Genomic DNA, 13,830 nt, shown 5'->3' with positions numbered 1-13,830 from the left:
TCCCAAGCAAATTTCAATCTCATTAACTTCAAAGATCAAAAAATATATAGGTGGCATGTGTTTAACTGTTGCCATTAGAGCCTTCTCCCTTCGTCAGCCCGGCTAAAATTCATGACTGATTGACACAATTTTCCTTGCTCACAGTTCTCATACAGATGTTTGTTCCTGCCTCCCCCCCACCCCCCGCTATCCATACCCCCCAACTAGGCCGATGTCTTCCTGAGTCACTCCTGGGTGTCTAGGCTTCCAGACCTGGTCCTCCTTTAGAACCCTATCCCTTCCACCCTTGTCACTTCCTCTTCTGTACGTAATATGTGAGTTCATAACTAGTGCAAGTTATTGTTAGTTCAGTAAACTCTAACTGGTGAAGTTCAGTTTATTTTTTTGTTTTAAAACCAAAGTTTTTATATTATTACAAGGCCCAACTATGGGCCCAATTACGATGTTTTGCGGAAAGCCTCCGACCAGTTTTCAGTCTGACCACCGTTTCAGGATGAGGACGGTCGGAGTGAAACCTGCGGGGGGGATCCGGACGTGTTTCTGTGGGGCTCAAGGACGGTGGAGCCAGGCTTTTCATGTCGGCTTATCCGACATGGAAAGGCTGTTGGAAAGTGTCTTTGGGGGCACCTAGCAGGGTCCTCATTCCCCCCCTGGCCCTCCGCTATGGGGTCTGAGGGGCACCTATGGTTCCCACGGTGCCTGCCACACGGTGCAGGGATTTTTAAAAACATCCACTTTGCAGCGGCAGCGTGTGCTGTGGGCCTTTTCCGCTCGCCGCACAAGCTGCCGTTATAAAATGGATGTTTCCGACAGCCCATAGGGCAGTCACATCCTGATACTGAGCTCGGAACTGCTGACCTACGGACGGGCAGTTCCAGACCACTACGTCCGCTCGACATTGTAATGAATCCTAATTTGTCATTTTAACCTTTGCTTATTTCTGTGAATTTCTAGGATTTTTTTTATCGTAAGCAAAAATCTTAACACTATACCTAACTATAATATCACTTTCACTTTTTTCCAGTGAATTTCTTGAACAAAAAATCAGATCTTATTACCATACCTAACTATATCTTTAATTTAACCTTTGCTTATCTTTTTTTGATCATATGCGCCCAACTTCTTCAATGAGCGTAGCCTTTGACCAGGCCCACTAGGAGGTTGAACAAGGGCCTGGCCTGCACTCAACTCCTCGCGGGCAGCCACTGCCCAATTGCTTACAGACACACACATTTTTCGATGTACCGCAGCATTGTTAAACAGTACCAAAGTTATTAGATAAACAAAACTTTAATATGATATATAATATTGTTATATGGTGTGTGTGTGTGTGTGTATTCACACAATATATATATTTTTCCCTTTGTGTGTGTATATATATGTGTGTGTGTGATATGGCAAACCACCCACGCACATTCCTTTTAATATAAAAAATATGTCAATATAAAAATATATAATTATTTTGTAACTCCCCTATACTCACCCTAATACCTAAAACTCCTCACTACCTCTTAAAACTGCCCATCCTAAACCCCATACTGCCCCGTACACTACCCATCCCTGAATCCTAGGGACTCCTAACTCCTTACTACCCATGTACACTATCCACCCCTAAAAAGTCATTAATATCCCTTATAACTACCCACCAGGAGCCCTTATAACCGCTATAACACTTTAAAACTACTCATCTAGACACCCAAATAAACGCTTGCTATCCCTTTTTAAGTAAAATAACCCTAAAGTAAAACAAAAAAAAACTTCTCTTATTGTAAAAGTTGAAAATGGAAAAACACTGAAATTCACCAGTTCTAGTTTAATCAGCTAGCTATAACTTGTGCCTCCGTTATTCACTGCTAATTACCTCACATATTACATCATTCACAACATGTTAAATTACATAATTGGTAACATAATTGATGACACCATCCATATCTATGGCATTCTCATTATGCAATAAATCTTTACCCCATTTTAAAATAGTATGTTAGTATAAAGGACCTATAGCCATATACAGCTTAGAAATATTTTGTGCATAGATGGGGCTGCATAGAATTGAAATATTGTAGTCCATGGAGCCAAGTCTGGTTCTGCATGTTAAAAGTTATATGGTGCTTGGTTACAGTTCGATCCGTATTCTATGTTAGGCAAGCTAAAGGATGAGTACATCTGGTGCAGGTTGCAGGGGCACTTTTCAAAATGGGTTGTGGTTAACGAGAAGGCGTTGCCAGAAATCTGTCAGCGAAAGCTTCTGTTCACAATTGATAATTCGCCTGTGGATGGATGCACGTAGGCCCATATTAAATATGTCATACACTGCTGTAGACCGAGTCTATGTAAACTGGAAGTTTATAAGGTGTGGACATTTATTTGCATAACTTCCCCGATGATTTGATGCATTTCACATTATTTAATAATGTACACGGTTGAAACACTTAGAGATGGTGTAACTCAGATGGTAGTTGTTGCCATGACTCTAAGATAGTATATTCATCTCAGTAATGTGTGTAGTGTATTTTACCAAACTATAGAGGGTTGTGTATACATCCTGACTAAAGGTGTGTTATCGGTGGCTAATGCATACCAGTCAACCTCTTGACTCAAAATTGTGGCTTATGAGAGGTATTTAAGAGGGTGATCTCGTCAAGTTGAACAAAAAAACAACTATTCTGGAGGATGTTCAAGGTTCAAAAAGTGGGTGACCACATTAAAGTGTACACAGGAATACTGTTTATTAGGCGGGTGAACACCAATAAAGAGAGGGTGGCACCCTCCAAATGTAGGTGAGGTCAGAGATGTGCTGTGTGTCCAGCATGTTGCGCAAGGTTATATCCATTATAACTCAGTTGGTGATAGAAAATTAGGCACAGGTGTGGATTGATGAATTATTTTTAGTCCTCCATGCCTACAGCATACTGTCACAGTCACTGGATGACGTCATAAGTAAAGTAATTTCAAATGAAAAATATGGTATGTATGGTTATCGCTAGTGCATGATGGGAGCGCAAGTTATAGTTAGTTGACTGAACTATAATTGGAAAATTGAAGTATTTGTAAAATTTTCATATGTTAGTTCTTATCTCATTTAAACACCTAACTAAAATGTCTTACCAAACTCGGTTTTTTCAGTGAATTTCTGAGGGATATTTTGGGATCATATTCTAAATTTAACATATGTAAAACCTTCTTAAGGTGAGTAGCACTACTATTCATGACCTAGGGCCATGCTTTACATATGCTAAATTTAGAATATGATCCAAAGAATTCCAGGCCACTGGTTCTGTTTTTGAGTCTAGTGGAAGGTGTTGCTATTGATGGCAGTGCAATCACATCATCTTGTGATATTACAGCACAGGAGGGAGTGGTGATGCCTGCTCTGGAGTTTTTTCCTGAAAACCATGATGGTGTTTGTTAGACCTGTCAGCCCTTTGGGTGGTCCCTCCTCATCATTATTTATTTTGTCCCACTTTTGCCTCAAACCCTGTTATAATTTTTCCTTTTTGGGAACCACCAGACTTTTTAGTGTTGATGCAGGGTCAGGGAGCCATTTTCCCTACCCCTGGAACTTCTGTCTGAGGGCCTGAGACACAAAATGGTGGCCACCTGTGACATCATCAGAACCTCCTGGAACATTCTAGAACCCTGTGACAGTGGGAGGCAGTTTAGAATGTTGGGAGGCCATCTCAGAGTGGCAGTTGGCAACTGACTGGAGAAGAGAGAGGACAGAGATAGAAGGAGGTCGGAGTAAGGCAGCAGAGGTGGAAACCAGTGCTTGGAGTGGGGTCCAGAAACCCACCCTTGATGCTAGTCTCTACTGACCAAGCCCAACCTAGAGCCCTGTGTGGGACCAAGACCAGAGGAACCATCCTAAGGAACTGAATATTTGGAACAGGCCTTAAAGAAGAACAGCAAGTTCCTGACCTGTTCAGCAGTGTCCTCCTGGAGTCCTGACGTCGAGAAGCCTGGAGACCTGGGGCCTGAGGTCGAGAAGCAGCGCTGACAGAAAGCAGACGTCGTACCCAGAGCCGCCAGAGGTCGAGTGAGGGCGCCGACGGAGGTCGTGGAGAGGCACTGGAGGTCGACTACGGAGTCACTCGAGGTCGGGGTGAGGTCGCCGACGGAGGTCGTGGAGAGGCGCTGGTGGTCGAGTGGAGAGTCACCCGAGGTCGAGGTGAGGACGCTGACGGAGGTCGTGGAGAGGCCCCGGAGGTCGAGTACGGAGTCACCTGAGGTCGAGGTGAGGCGTCGACGGGGGAGTGAAGTCCGCCCACCGGAGTCGCCGGAAGCTGAGGTGAAGCGCGCCGGAGGTCGGGAGTGGAGATCGCACTCCGGAGACACCAGGAAGTGGGGAGTCCGAGTCCCTGTGACGGCGAAAGGCGACATCGAGTCGAGACCGCCCAGCGACATCGAGTCGAGACCGCCCAGCGACATCGAGTCGAGACCGCCCAGCGACATCGAGTCGAGACCGCCCAGCGACATCAAATCGAGGCCGCCCAACGACATCGATCCGGAGCCGCCTCACGGCGTCGACACGGTGCCGAACGGAGCCAATCATCTTAAAAAGGGCAGTAAGTGGTAGAGGGGGCGTCTGAGGTCCCGTGGAGCCCTAAAAGACCATTTTAGGGGCTAGAGGGGTGTTAGAACCAGCCTGGGAGTGCCAGGGGTGAACTGAGACTGGTGTAGTGACCTCCATAAAGGGTTGTGTAGTTTGGAGGGCCAGATCTTTAGATTACTCTTGTTCTGCCTCAGCCTAGGCCCCAGCCTTGACCAATCTAGGTGGGACACCCCCATGCCATCCAAGTGTCCTTAAGTTGTGTATGGGCAAAGTAAGACCAAGTGACCTCATGAAAATGATTTGAACTATAACTGTCATTGATTGTTTTACTTTATTTATTGAAGGTGCTTTATTTATTGTTATCCACTAATTTATTCCTGCACTATATTTATTGTCTGACTGTATTTATTAGCCATCTGTATTTATTGCACATCTATTTATTCTTTGCTGAATGTTGACCTGAACCTATTTATTGAAATTCCAAAGTGGTATTATTTATTTGACCTGCTCTTTTAAAGGAAAATCTTATTGTATTGTATTTATGTTACGAAACCTGCAACTAAGAGAAAATAAGATAAAGACATATATATTTTCAACTTGACTTCCATTATTTTTACGGTGTAGTGTCGTTTTTGGAACGGATGAACGCATGGTTATTGTGTGGGTGTGACGTACGCTTAACACGGTGCCTGACCCCAACCGCTCGAGCCAAGCTACCATTGTGCTGGGAACCTGGTGACTGCTAACCCGGTTGCCCGGTTTCCAACAGTGTTACATTCCCTGGACAGCAACCTTCCTTTGTAAAATAGCATTGTATAAATGGTATTCAGGGAATTGCTTTGTGCTTTTTTTCTGAAGCCTGTGGGTGTACTGTTTTGAGTAGTGAACCTTGAGTGTCCATTCAGATTGTTGCTTTCGTTTTTTGTGATGCCCTATTGGTACCATGGTACTCCAGCTGCACCCATAGAGACAATGATAGTGTCACCATACTCTAGTGAGTTTACTTCCTTTTCGTTGCCCATGGTACCCAAAAAAATCCAGCAGGACCTGGAGGTTTTAACTGAAGTTCAGTTTAATATGAAGGGGTAATGTTTTTAAAGTTTGAGCTTTGGGTTATCCTGACTGGCCCAAATAAGCGAGAGACTTTGTTGCTTTTATTGTAATTTCTGCAAGTATCATGGTACCTAAAAATGGTACTAAATACTCCCAGTAAAATCACTCGGATTGGCTGTGTGATTGTATACAACCAATCTGAAGTAATTCAAGCCCCATTATCTTGCGATATCATTTGGTTCATCACTTGTGCAATCTGTTCTTATTTTCTTTTTTGTTTGGACTTGCCTCTTTTTTTTCGGGGATTAGATCAAAATTAACTTGGAGAAAGCAATCAGGATGAGACCACTGAGAAAAGAATGAGACCCTGAATATGTGGAGGAGGAAAGCAGAGACCCTCCCGAATCAATACTTTAGTTCTTCTCAATGTGACCAGGATAGAAGGTCTCTGCAAAGAAAGTCACGTTCAAAATCTGAAATTCAGCAGAGTAGCAGGGGAAAAGTACTCCTTTGATACTTAAGGGGTGCATAATCATCTCCATGCCTTGTCATTCCTGCCAGTTCAATCCTGCAAAATGGAAAAGGCAAGAAGAGCAGGGCACATCTCCATATAGCACCTCCCTCCAGCAAGGGTGACTCTTGAAGATTCACATCCCCTGGGTAGTCTTGAAGCTCAACAGCGAGACTGTGACCCGTCCTTTGTCAGAAATGTCTTGACTGTGACAAAGTAACATCTGTAGGCGAGCAGAGTGCTACTTTTGGTAGAACCAGGTGATAGCTGCTTAGAGTCAAGAAAACCTCTTGTCCAAGGTTTGATCATCAATCGTCTTGACAATGGAAACGCTTTGTTAGCCTCAATTAACGAAGAGCGGGTCACCAGGCTCCAGATTTTACTGAATACAGCTGCCAGGCTAGTATTAAACCTTCCTCCTCAGTCCTTGTCAGCCCTCAGTTTGAAAACCCTTCACTGGCTCCCTATAAGGAAGCAGATCCGCTTTAAGGTCAGCTGTCTGGTACACAAGACCCTGTTTGAGAATGGACCAAACTATCTGGCCAAAAAAACTAAACTGGTACCTCCCTCGTAGGAACCTTAGGTCTGGAGCTAAACATCATCGCATCCCGCTCAGGGTGCAGACTGCTAGGTATGGTGGCCGCTCATTTTCCCATCTAGCCCCCCGCCTGTGCAAGGAACTCCCACTGCAGCTTCGCACTGTATCAGACTATAAACAGTCCTGAAAGAAGCTTAAAACCTGGCTGTTCTAACCGCTCACCTTCCACCCCCCCTTTTCGGCTGTCCTGACAGCTCACTTTTTCCCCGTTTTCAGCTTTTTTATTTTAGTCTTCACCAGCTATCGCTGCAGCGCCCTGAGACCCTTTTGGGTGACATGTGCGCTTAATAAAACTCTGACTATAGCTCATCAGGCAACTTTAAAAATGTGATTTATTTATTTTATTATTTCTCTTCCTATGACCAGACACCCTATTTTTGAGTTATTTCTATTTTACATACTCCCCTCTAAGCCGGCTGGCATGTGGGACAGCAGTGCCTCCTCTTCTGTTTGTCTTGGCCAAGTTTCTGTATCGTGGACCATCTGTGGTTTAGGGACTTTATATTTGTTTCCACAGTTTGCTGCCAGGTGTTCTTTGCGCCTGCTTGTCTTCTATTTGCCTTCTGGGGTCCAATGTGACTAAGTCTTGTTCTCTTTTGACGATATGTTCAATTCATCATAATTTTCTTAAAATGATGGTGTCCATTACTAAATGCTATTTTATTCCCCTCAAAAAAGCTATTGATTTTTTTTTACAGCGTTTAAAAAATGATAGGGTTAGATCTTTATTTCTGTGTTTCATGCCTGACCAAGTTTACTATGTACCTGGTCCAGAATTAGTAATGTTGAAGTTGCAGAAGGGGGTCACAATATGGGCTCCAACGTTTTTGTGAATTGTATGATGGTTTGTTAACCAACTTATGTACTGAAAGGTTGGTTCACAAAATACTGGATCATAGTGCATCTGAATCCTACCTCGCTCATCAGTGCTCATGCTCTTGCAGATTGCAACCTACATTTGCTGCCATCATACAGCCAAGGCCAGGCACAGTGCCCAGCCCTCACCCATACCTCCCTTCTCTGGGGGCAGTCCACGCCCTATGACCAACGCGCGCCCTCCCCCTCCGTCCCTCAAAGGCTGCTGCCAACCTCCACTGCCACAACCATTGGCAATGTGCAGCCTCGTTCCAGTCCCTTCCCCCAACCTGCCACAAGGAGCCAGTCCACGCCACCTTTATTAAAAAAAAATGTAATTTTTTTGTTGCTGTGGTACTACCGTGGTACAGTAGGTGGCACTGTACCTCAAAGGGGCTTCTTTAGTTGCCGCAATGGTACTGAACAACCTGTGATGAAAAGAGGTTTTTATTAGTTGCTGGTACCCTTCCTGTCTCTTTATATGCATTTTTAGATTTTCAAGGTTAGGGAACCGAGTCCTGTAATGGTGACTGCAACATTTTACCCTAATGTTGCATCCGATGAATCAGGATGCTCTGGTACCATAGTTCCTGCAGTATTGTATTGACTCGCAGGAGTAAAAGCTCCCTTGAACAATCTGGCTCGAGTCCTCTCTATATTTTTGCCATTTAAATTGTTGCAGCTGCAATTTCTGTATCTGGATCATGTTCTCCATGGACCATCCTTACAAGCAACACTCCATCATGATCCAAAATACCACTAAAATAAATGTTAGTGTGTGGCAAACCCAAGTCCAAGGTGGTTTCACATGTTGCTCCATGCCACATTCAAAGTTCATCCTTTTGCTTTGCAAGGAATTATCTCTGGAAACTGTTCTCACTTAGTTATATTTTCTTATTGTACTTTTTTGTGGGATAGTCTCACATTCTGATAGTTCTGCATCTGAATCTTGTGAGGTACAAATACTTGAACATGAAAAGGTTACTTCTTATTCACTTTTGAGTACTAAAGATAGTGTAGTTGGCAACAATAAGTCATCAGCAGTTGTTTTAGTGCTTATCGCTTTTGCTTAGGATGGATTTAACTTCAGTTTCACGAGGAATATCTGACTGGTACACATTCTGTGACAGGGTTTTCAGTTGCACAGTCATCAGTGGCTTGAAAGTTGTACTGCACTGCTCCTTTGTATAGGATGAGTCACGTGATATGGCTTTACTGTGTACACTGACACAATCGCATTCTTTGTTTTTTCAAGGTAATGGTTGTAATATCAACATACATGTTCCTTTTGTCCACAACACTGACACAGGATTGCGGCAGGGCGGACTGAACTATTCCTTTAGTTACAATCCCTCTACTACGAGTTAACCTTCCTACGGCAGCCAGCCAAAAACTGGAAATAGGTTTGTAGTTTGGCCTAGACAATCGCAGGTTTGCTGTAAATCCTGCAGCAAAGCAAGAAGTGATTGATCACGTCAATCGTTCCCTCCTGGAAGGTCAGGTACACATATTGTGACTCCAAACAGCAACCTATAAGGAGTGCAATTTAATAGTTCAGATCATCGATTATTATTTAACGCTCTCTCTGTACTATATTAGTTGTAGACTCTTGATCCACTATTATTTACAACCATTGCAGTAGAGGCTTGTTTTACCTTACTGTTCGGTCTCTTGAATATTCAGTCTGAACCAAACCTAAAAGGAGATGAGAACTGGCTATTTAGTTCTAGCTTAACAAGTGCCTCTGCTAATGCCTTTGAAGTAAAAACTGGTGCTTGATCAGAATGAAATGTATGAAATCCACCCATTACTACTAAGCCTAAAAAGTCTTTGGGCTGCGGGAGCTGTGAATTGATGCTGTTGCCACACAGATATAAATCTTGGACACAAATTAACCCCTACTGTATATATTTGAATTTATTTATTGACTGAAACAGACCGTCATGGTCTAAGTACACAATTTAGAAGGGATGAGCTGCTTTCTGCAAGGGAGCTTGTGTGGGTCTCACAGTGTAGAGTGCTTTATTTTTTTGACAGATTTCTCATTGTGGTGCATATTATGTTGCTTATTTTGGCATTAATGACCACCAGTAATGCTCCTTTAGGATATGTAATGGTACAGGCACCTCTAGTGCCCCGTTCTTTAATAAAACTGTCTGTGAGGCATCTTGCTTCCTTGCCACAACTACTCTTTTCTTCTGAAAAAGGTTACTTTGGTAGTCCCTATTTCCCACCCAACCCCTCCCCCTTGAAATTACTACCCTCTCTTCCCGGATGATGGGTCAGATTCTGGGGAAGAATGGGTACTTTTGCTTGACTCTCCATAGTGATGTAATTTTGTAGTTGCACTTCATTCTGATCTTGTGGAGTTGCAGAAGATTTTTTTCTGGACTGACCAGTAGTTTTGCATCACTTTTAATATTACCAATAATTATCTCAGCTACTGTCTGTTTCCTGTAGGCCTTGCTCCTAAATCTACTGCAGGTAAAGCTCTGTTCTTTTGTTATCTTTTTCAATATTTCCAAGTACATATTCAAAATTTGGTGCTTATCTTACAGAGAAAAGTAGGAAACAAATCTTCTAATTCATAGGTTTTCCTTACTAATAAACCAATACTGTGTGTCATTTCATTTAGCTGGGTAATGCCCCATTATAGTACTTATTTTGAGTGGATTGATGGTTGTATTTGTATCTTTTGGTGTTTATACCATCCCTACTTCAGTACCTCAATGCTGCAGTATGTTCGGTCTCAATTGTCTGTATATATTTCCAACTTATGTAAGCATTGTTTAGTCTCTGGTATGGGAAGGTGATCCTATTGTAGATGTGGTATGTACGTAGCTAATACAGGCTAAATCTGCCCTTTTAAAATGTGTGGACCGAACCATACATTTCGTGTGGAAGTTTCCCCTGAAACAATGTTGAGTATCCAGTGTATGTCAGTGGCACTCAATCTAAACAAAAGGATCATATTTGGTGGAGGAGAAATCCTTGCATACTTTGTAAATAGCTTTGCTGTATCTGCAGATCTAATTCAGTGTAGGAGTGAGACATATATTTGGGATATACTGGGTCTGCTCCAACCTCTAGTAATATTTTGCCACCATTTAATGGGAATCCCGTAGCCTGTAATGGGCTGTAAGGGCTTGGTGAACCTTTTTATGGTAACTCAACCACATCTAATTCAGTCGCCTCTGATTCACCAGCCTCTGCTCGCAAATACTCAGTAACAGTACTCCCATTAGTGCTGATCCTCTGCATCTGTTAAGCCCCTAAAAACCCCAGCAGAAGATGGGAACACCTCTTCTATCTTATGAGGAGGATCATAAAATACCTGCAGACGTCTCTGGCAAAGAATTCGTTTATTAACTTATATCCAGGGTCCGAGGACTGCAGGGGCCCTTTAGGGTCACGCCCCACATTCTGGATGCAATGTTGTGAACTCAACGCCTCTTGAGCGCACACACTGGTAGATCTCCTAATCCCCAAGAGGATTAATACATAATGATTTATTTCTGGCTAAAAGGAGAACAGGCAGGTGTGTCTCACGTCTCACCACGAGTTATACTCCTATACGTAAAGAGTCAGAGAGCTCTACCAGAATAACTCGTGTGCGGATCAACATCCTAGCAGCTAGAAACAGTAGTCACATGCAGTTATGGGTATTATACAATAAAAAGATTTATTATGCACTATGTGTTCATAAATAGTGTGCATCAAAACGATACTAATTATCACAGTAATCTCAGCAGTCAGCACTTCTAGATCAATCTAGTCCCTACCTACACATCTACATATGTTATTAGCCTCATGGTTAATTTATTGGCTGGACAGTTGTTGGAATTCCCTAGCTATTTATATGCCAGGCCATGTGAGTATACCCACATAACTCAGAGAGCCATCAAGGCTGCAGTCGGATGACTGTACTTTGGCATGTCCTGCTAACAATTGATCCTCGTGACTGCCCCACCCAAATCTTAGAGACTGTGTATCTTCTCCAACAATTTTCTTTGGAGAGGGGAGGTGGAGCTCCTGTACTGCTTCTCATATTATCACTCTGAAACGCCAGCAGTGTTCCTGAAACAGAAGCACGTATAAGGAAGACAAATTATGCCATTTTATTTAATTCCAAGCCTGCTTTTAGACAGAACAGATAGATTTGCAGCTCTAATCATTGTACGTAATCCTGCAACTTTCTGGAACGTTTCAGTTCTGTAGTTTGTTAGCACTATTAATGTCATCTCACAGCTCTGAGAATAATCTTTTGGGGGCTCTGATGGATGCCTCTAAGTGCAGATTCCTCATCTTGTGAATATTCCCCAGGCATCAGAATGAATCCATAAACTCAAAAGCAGTACACCTGTGACATAGGTGGCATGGTGTGGCTCTGCACCATAGTCGTTCCACTCTGAAAACAATGAGCAGCTCCACATTTAAACATTACCCAGGTGCACAGAGTTCAGTTTCTTTCTTTCCGTGGCTTCAGATGAGTATTCGGAGCTCTACTTCCAAAATGTCTCTTTTTTACCAGTATGAAAGGAAAATATGCTACCTCACAAAACGACAGGGTGTAATCCCTTAGGGACTCTCATAAACAAGTGTCAGTGAGAGGAGCCTACAAAGTATGCCTGAATTTGGAGCAGGGCTCCAGAGCCTGCGATGACTGAGTCCACATGAATCTGAAGGCCATATTGAACTGCAAGGTGAAAAGTTTCATTGCCAAACATCGGAAAACTCTACACTGCGACCGGTTGAAAGGAAGGTCCCATTTGTGCTCCATAACTCATTCCCCCGACAGGTCGTCCTTGTTGCCAAAGTCTTTGGGTAAGGTGAAGAAGCACAAAAAGTCCAAGCTGCTCTTGAACTCCAGAGTGCGTGCAAGAGTGGTTACGTGCTACTGTGTCACTCCGGAACTCCTGAAGAGCGGATTCTGAATTTGATCCCGATGCAAACCGAGTTTTTGGGTCTGTCAGCGATGTTGTAGCAGATAGGCTTTCAGGTGGCAATGCTGTCCATATCTGGAACGCTTCTGGTTCCCTTTAGCATGCCAGCAGGCCCAAAGGATCTGCTCAGGCCACCAGTCAGGGTCCAGCCGGCGGGCCTCTGGAACCTGCTTCGTGTTTGTGCAACAGCTTCGGTACCAACTTAGGTTACTGTGTCACTCCCTACTTCATTTCACTTAACATTGATGCCCCGGTGTCATGAGAGGACCCGCTACCTATAGTGGTTTCTGACTACGAGACAGCCTCGTCTCAAAAGAGGCAGAGACCCCTTCCCATTGTAGCTCAGCCTATAGCCATTGTTGACTCTGAGACACTGCTTTTAACATGCAGCAGAACTCCTTCTTTACATTCGTTTTTTGGCTCAGATTCTGACGACAGCGACTATGATGAGGAGGACAAATTTGCCCTAAAATATGAGAAGGACAATAGGTATGCAGGAATACAGGATGGCTTTGGTCTGGACACCTTTCCAGACACTGGACGTGTCTCTCTTCCTGATCCTCCCTCCTGACTATAAGTTCAAACGCATGGAGACTTTTGGCCAGCACATTTTCTTTTCTACTAGCCTTGCTTTATAGTCATATATTAACACAATGGGGTGACCCTGTGTCCCTAGGAACCTGGGTATTTAACGTATAAAGAACAATGGTTCCCTTGGGTAGAAACAATGCGTATTGTAGTTAGCCGTAGTTACTTCAGCATAACATATAATACATTTCTGAAAAGCAATGCTTTATAGTCAGTCAATACTGCTACTTCCTAGGCCGCTACAGCTATGCTTTATGGGATACAGTTGGTTAGATGCTGACGGCAGTTCTAGAGGACCTAGGGACATCTTTGCCCAAAACATAATGGATGGCTGGAATACTGTAACATGTGTTACCATGTCATGTCTGGACACAACTAATTGCTTTGGCTGGTCAGCGGGCAAGAGTGTGGTGCTTCTGCTCCACACCTGGATGAGGTCTGCTGTCTTTTCTCTGGCTGTCCAGGCATCATTAATGGACATGCCATTTGACAGCTCCCGCCGCTTAGGTGAGAAGGACCTGGAATTATTTATGGAAAGTCATGCCAAAGTACTTTGCCTACAGTAACAAACTACAGGAGGTAGCCAATAAACCCTGTAGAGACAAGGGTAGAAGTGTGTAGCATTCAACAGTGTCTCAGAGGGTATTGTTTGAGAGGCAATTTCTAAGGGAGCACAATTAATTGCTGTGAGCAAGAAAGGGGGAGCAGGGAGACAGTCGCACTCACTTCC

The 13,830-nt window shown here is 43.5% G+C and overlaps 1 protein-coding gene across 2 annotated transcripts in view; it reads left to right on the top strand.

Annotated features, from left to right (window-relative positions):
* TMEM181 (transmembrane protein 181) overlaps positions 1–13,830 on the top strand; it is a 402,172-nt gene that overhangs the window by 210,001 nt on the left and 178,341 nt on the right. The window lies entirely within an intron of this gene.

Source organism: Triturus cristatus, chromosome 6, assembly GCF_964204655.1.
Source record: "Triturus cristatus chromosome 6, aTriCri1.1, whole genome shotgun sequence".
Classification (NCBI taxonomy): Eukaryota; Metazoa; Chordata; class Amphibia; order Caudata; family Salamandridae; genus Triturus; species Triturus cristatus.
This window is presented reverse-complemented; position numbering and strand designations above follow the sequence as displayed.